At 49.3% G+C, this 6852-nt stretch overlaps 1 long non-coding RNA gene across 1 annotated transcript; it reads left to right on the forward strand.

Annotated features, from left to right (window-relative positions):
• Nucleotides 1-2585: 2585 nt before the first annotated feature.
• Nucleotides 2586-4795, forward strand: LOC116070932. The gene is made up of 3 exons (XR_004110639.1): nucleotides 2586-2625; nucleotides 3242-3327; nucleotides 4570-4795. It is a non-coding gene; the product is annotated as an uncharacterized LOC116070932 (long non-coding RNA).
• The last annotated feature ends 2057 nt before the right edge of the window (nucleotides 4796-6852 follow it).

A 6852-nucleotide genomic window follows, 5' to 3' on the forward strand; every position in this document is an offset into this window, starting at 1 on the left:
AGGGTCCCAGGGGAATGTGGAAGAGCATAGGCTGCAGATACGGAGATAAACGTGAGGACTTGCCCACTGACTACCAGGGAGCACAGATTTAGAGCCTCTGGCCCCATCATGGATTCCCTGTTATGGCAAACACAAGCAAGGTAAAGATGGATTCAGTTAAAATGGTGTCTGTGGTTTCAGACCTCACACAGACTTCACTACAGCGGCTAGGAACTGTTCTGTGCTCATCTGTCCTGTGTTTGGTGAAACATGGCATGGTTTGCATTAAAAATAACACTAGAAATAATGTGGTCAAAATATTACCAGTGAAGCTGTGCATGGAGACACACACCTTTGATTCTAGGCGGATGCAAGTGGGGCTCTGTGAGTTCAAAGCCAGTGTGGTCTACATAGCAAGTTCTAGGCCATACAGGGTACATAGTGAGACCCTGTCTCAAAACACACACACACACACACACACACACACACACACACACACAGAGAGAGAGAGAAAGAGAGAGAGAGAGAGAGAAAGACAGACAGACAGACACAGAGAAACAGAGAGACAGAGACAGAGAGACAGGAAGAGAGGTAGGCAGACACAGAGAGTCATACATATTTTTATTTGTTTTACATATATACATAATTTGTTACATATATAACATTTGTTTTATATATATGAGATTAGATATATATAACATTTGTTATATAGATAATATTTGTATATATAAAACATTTGTGTGTGTATATATATTTATATTTATATTTATATTTATAACAAATGGGCCAGCTTTTCATCTTCCTAGTTCACCTAAGTGATTCCACTTTAATTTCACAGTAACTAAGTACACTGTCTTTGTATCTGATTAATGTATGAATATTTAGGGGTTTTAAATTAGAGACAATTTAAGTGAAACCTCTGTAAAAAATGACTCCACTCGAGAAATGGATGACATATCTAAGGGATGCTCAGCAAAAAGAGAGAAGGAGGAGGAGGGGGTGGCTATAAGGACAGTAGCGGTGATAATGGTGGCAGGGTGATGTGTCTCAGTTTCTTCATCCCCAAACTGAGCCATGACAATCTGACTCAGGGTAGGGACCAATGGACAGATCCAATGGACAGATCCTTGAATCAGAGCTCCCGTGGGCGTGGCCAGTTCAAGGCCAGCACTGTGAACCTTGGTTCCTCACACTGGTCAGGGGAGACCCCTTGTCGTCCTCCTCCAGGGCTGGCCTGTCACTGCTGCCGGAATGCCCTCGGCTGGGCCGTGATTCCCAGGAGAGTGGCTTCTCTCTCTCTCTCTCTCTCTCTCTCTCTCTCTCTCTCTCTCAGCTGTCACTACAGAAGCCCGGGCCGACTATTAAACAAGCTGTTCTGACTCCGAGCCCTGCCTCCTGTCAGCGGGAAAACTGCAGCTTCAGAGGACAGATCAGCTATGAGGAAAGACAAAGTAACAAAGCAGAGATCAAATCGAGACCTAGTCCTTTGGTAGCAGGTGTCAGCCGGGCTGAGCTGGTGTCAGCCGGGCCGTGGGGAGGACAAGCTCGCTCAGCTCCAATTTGCTTCATTCAAAGTAGATATCTCCCAGCTGTGCACAGGGCCTGGGCTCACAGTCAGGACTGGGACTCTAGTGAGGAGCGGCAGGGGCGTGTGACCGAAGGATGGCGTCATGCTCAGGAGGTCACTGCGCACTCTAACGTTACAGCAGGGTGACGTCACAGTCACAAGATCCCTGAGCCGTGTGATGTGAGGATGTGAGTGTCCAGGTATTTCAGGGGACAAAAACTCTCTGACTTGTCTTTGTGGTCCACCATTAGTGCCACAGCTATACCAACAACAAGGTTGTGCCCAACCACTTAGTGAGGTCTCAGGGATGACCCACAGATGGGTCAATCATCCGTGCAAGTGAAGGAGAGGCTCCTGGGACACAAGGCACTATGTAGGGTCAATGGCAGCAAGGGACAATAACAGTGCTGAGGGCTGAGCTAGGTGTCACATGAAGGTGGACTTGATGTTGGGGATGTCAGGCTTGCTTGACACTGGCCGGGGTGGGGTGGGGTGGGCGTGGCATTCTGGGACAGGCAAAACAAAGAGGCATCACCATTAATGAGGAGCTGAGCCAGCCCAGGGAGAGCAAGCAGGTGTTAGCAGAGCCAGTGGTAACAGACAGTTGGGTTTAAGACCTGGGCACAGTGGAGGATTCTCTTCATCTTCCTATGCCTGTTTCTTCACAAGAGGTGGGAGTGATACCTAGCTTATCGGCCCCTGTCCTCTCTTGGATTCTGTTCTCATCTTTACTCTGAGACAACACAGGATGGAGCCTGCGCTCAGCAAGCACCCCCATCTCTGAACACAGGCTCACTGCTCGTTGGCCCAAACCGAGGTGAGGCCCAGGCTGAGGGAGGCAGGAGCTTGAGAGCATCAGGCACGGAGAAGCACATGGGTGTGGGTTCTACCTCTTATCACTGCTGAACCTAGTCTGCGCCTCTGCAGGGTGAGGAGGACTTTTTCATGCTTATGTCACAGAGTCACCGTGACTACCACATCTCTGATAGGTAGCACAGCTTGGCAGCATCCGGCACACAGTGAGCATTATATGAAACCTGCTGAACCCCGCCGTCCTCTCCCTCTGTGTTCCTTCCATGGTAATATGGAGCCAGTACAAGTCCTTGAGCAGAGGCTCTGCCCGGGGCTCCTTGTCTATTCTCTCTTCTTCCCTTCGACCTGGAGGAGAGGGTCAGGGGTGTACCATTCTCCTAGGATATAAAAAAGCATCCTGATCTTGTTCCTTTGCTCCAGGGAACTGGCCACCTTCTGAGGAGAACACCTTTGTCTTAAAGCCAAGGATGTGATCCCACCACCCATGTCAAGGGCACTCTCTCTGCTCTAGGCAGTAAGCAGATCTATTTATAGACTAAGCTGTACGCTGGTCTAGATCATCAATAAATTGCTGCCATTACCCAGGACTGGGTGGGAAGGAGGCTCGTGTTAAGGGCATCATCTCCAGTAAGCTAGTGAGGAAGTGATTTAATGTCCTTTTAGTGGCCCTGTACCTGAACCTCCATGTTAAACATCCCCTAGGTCCTTGCATGATTCCAGAAGCTATGTTACGATGCTCTGTCACACTCAGCACTTGGGACTTGGTGGTGGCCTGGGTACAAACAGGCAAGGGTGTGGGAAGAATGCAGTCCTCTGGGGACAGCCAGGGCCTCTGGGACCCTGCCACAAGGCTGCTCCTCTGAGCTGCATCCTTCTGTCAAGCTGCCACAGCCTGGGGACAGCAGAGCTCCTCTCCAGGAACAGGAAGAGCAGCCCAGGAAACCAGACCCCGAGTCTCCAGCCTCAACGTAAGTAATGGGATTTCATGGAATTACAATTTCAATTACTGCTCTATTACTGTCTCACAAATTCGATTCTCTTCTTTTGAAATGGATTAGTGGGATTGACTTGGCCTGGGTACAAATCGGCATTTAGGGCTGGATCGTGGACAGATGCTGATGTCCCCCACTGTCCCTGTGCCCAGTCCATCTGCCAGGCTCAAATGGCAGATTCCGTATTATTCCCAGCTGAGGCCACAGGGCAGCCTGCCTTCTCTGACCCTGTGGGACACAGGTGCCTATTGCTGGGATGCATTGCCTGGAGCCCAAACTGGTCACCAGCAGCCCAGCTGAGCAGCTATCAGAAACAGATGTGTACTGATCATGAAATTTAGCCCAGTGCTAAATTTCCTCCAGGACGTCTTTCTGAGCAAAGGTTCATGGGATCCTTCCAGTTGATGAGGCAGTGTGACAGAACTTAAGTTACTGACATGGATGTCTCACTATAAGAAAAGTGGGGAAGCCCAGTGCTGGTCTCCTTCTCAAAATAGCAAGAACTAAGGTGAGGGAGGGAAATGTCTCTGATAGGATGACAACCTCAAGGACCACAGTGCATCTGACCCATAGGCTGAGCTCTCAGAAAGCCACCCCTTCTTCCTCATGTTCCAGCTATATTCCCATATACAAAGACCACCCCCAACTCAGGACTCTTCTCCTAATATTCTCCATATTTCATGGATGAATATTCTCCATTAGCTCCATGCAGGCCTTATTCAAACATCACCTCCTTACAAGGACTTCCTCTGCCTACCTCAAGACAGTACCTCCGCCCGTCACTGGAACACACACCCCACGTCAAACGTTGTGCCCAGAGAATGCATGTGACCCAATTCTGACCCCTCCTCTGTCTAGCAAGATGCTCCCATCTATCTGCTCAGCTTCCAAGGCAGACTCCAGCCACAGACTCTCAGGGATCTTCAAATCAGATGTAGCCCCAGAAGGAATGCCCCTAGGGATGAGGCCAAGCCACTGTCATGCAGTTATGCATGTGCAAGCCTTTCAGCCAGAGTGCATGAAAAGCCTCCACCATCAGCACGGCCATCATCCCCTCTGCCCATGTCCTGGGCCCCTGCTGCTAGGGAACAGCACTGGTTGTCATGTTCACAGCTCCTCTGTGCGTCTGTCTCCACTAGCACAGATGCTCTAAGGATGTCAATGTCTGAAGTTAGAGGAGTCCCCGCCATGTGTGCACCTCTCTCTCTCTGGGGACAGGTGAGGCACCCGCTCGCTCTGTGCGTCCTCAGAGCACACCTTCTCCCTGTTGGAGAGACGCTCAGAAGGAAGATGGCGGAGATACAGCCGGACATCGGCCTCTGTGTCACAGCCAGCTATCACAGGAGCAGCAGACCACGACCCCCCCCCTTGTGACACCTTCTAACGTACATGGAAGCACTGGCTGGTTTGCCTCAGCAGGGACACTGTCATTATAGCAGGACGTGGCCAAGGCTTGGGTCCCCTCCTCTTTGTGGGCCTTGCTATGACGGATGAGTGGATGGAAGAGAGGAGGAGGTACTCGAGGACCTGGTGCCACTATGGACACCTAGGCTGAGTCTGAGTCCCCGGAGCTCCCTGGGCTCTCTTACCCACCCACTGGTGGTGGTCAGCTACTGGTAGGGGATGGCTAAAGGGGAGTTCGTGGAAGAAACCGGTTTGTGGATAGTGTGGAACGTAAGACGAACTATGTCACAGAGGCATAGACAGCTGGTGTGTAACCAGAAGGGAAGAGAGGGTAGGGACATCTAGAAGGTAGAACAAGAAACCGGGGTCAGAGCTGTAGGAATCCAGAGATTCTCCAACTCAGGAACTTCCGGTGTAAAAACAGAAAACCTTTGGTTTATTCAAGTAAAGCCTCCATTTTTTTCTTCATTAAATTTATCCTTTTTAAAATTTTTGAGACAGGGCATTATATAGTCCAGACTAGTTCAAGCTTACTATGTAGCCAAAGATGACCTTGAACTTCTGATCCTCCTGCCGTTATATCCTAAGTGTGGGGATTATAGGCATACACTATGCCCAGCAGGCTCCGGGTCTTCTGCCTAAACCAAAACAAACACTCCATGCACTCCTGGACATTGAGCACCAAATGGCGGCAGACACCCCCACAGTCAGTTGCTTAACTGTGCGAAGTGGGATAAGGTGGGAAATCACGACAAAAGCCTGATGCCTCCTGGGAGTCTCGTTTTGGCAGCGCTGCGTGGAATGAATGCATTAGCACTGCTGAGCCTCCGAGCGTGGGCTCCCTAAACGGGAGGCTGGCTCACTTCCTCAGCGATGGTTGGTCCAGAGTATAGACTACTTTACAAAATGCTTAGGACACTCTGGGGGCGTCCGTGTGAGGCTGTCTCCATCAAAGACTAGCTGAGGTGAGGAAGACTTGACTAGAACGTGGGTGACGACATCTAGGCAGTGGGAGTCCCACATAGAACCCAAAGAAACAAGCACAGGCTGGTCTTCATAAACTGCATCCATTATCCATGGACATCAGGACTCTTGCCTCTTTGGCCCTTGGGCGGACTCACATCAGAGTCTCCCCCAAGGACCTTCAGTGCTGACCTAGGATCCCATTACTAACTTTTCCTTTGTGCTGGTTAGTCTTCTGACGACTTTATCCACGCTAGCATCATCTGGGAAGGGGGAACCTCAGCTGAGACAGCGCCTCCATCAGACTAGCATACCTGCAGGTATGTCTTTGGAACATTTGCTTGATTAATGACTCATGCGGAAGGATCCAGCCCACTGTGAGGATTGCCACCCCTGGGAAGATGGTCCTGGAATATAAACAAGCAAGTTGGCAAAACCATGAAGAACAAGCCAGGAAGCAGTGATCCTCCATGGCCTCCGCTTCAGCTCCTGCCTCCAGGTGTCTGCCTTGACTTCCATCATAAAGGAACTAAGATCAGGAATGGTAAGGCAAATGAACCCTCTCATTCCCAAGTTGCTTTTGATCAGTGTTTTATCACAACAGAAAGCAAACCAGGACAGCCTTGCTTTGAGCTTTTGGACAGGCTACCATGCTCTCTGCCGTATCACCAGGGAGCTATGGTGGGATTACTCAGCCTCCGATCGTGTAGATGAACCCGGTAACTGCCCTTTCATATTCACACACACACACACACACACACACACACACACACACACACACACACGAATTATGTTAGCTCTATCCTCTAGAAAGCCATGACTAATATACTCTCACATCACCACTGCAATGGAATAGCACCCAGGAGTTACAGTTATAGAATCTTTTGTTAGTGTTTTTAAATAAAGCAACTGAACCTACAATTTCAGTTTTCATATATATATATATATATATATATATATATATATATATATATACTTCCAATATTTTCACCAGGTCTCCATAGCTGCTTCAACTGAACTGTCCTCAGAGGATCTTTCTTAAGTACTGTTTTCAATCCAGCTTTCATGGCAACAACCCATTTGTGTCATCTCATCTCATTGGCTTATGGGGCTTTATTGAGATACCTACATTCA

This window comes from Mastomys coucha, unplaced genomic scaffold (genome assembly GCF_008632895.1).
Source record: "Mastomys coucha isolate ucsf_1 unplaced genomic scaffold, UCSF_Mcou_1 pScaffold22, whole genome shotgun sequence".
NCBI lineage: Eukaryota > Metazoa > Chordata > Mammalia > Rodentia > Muridae > Mastomys > Mastomys coucha.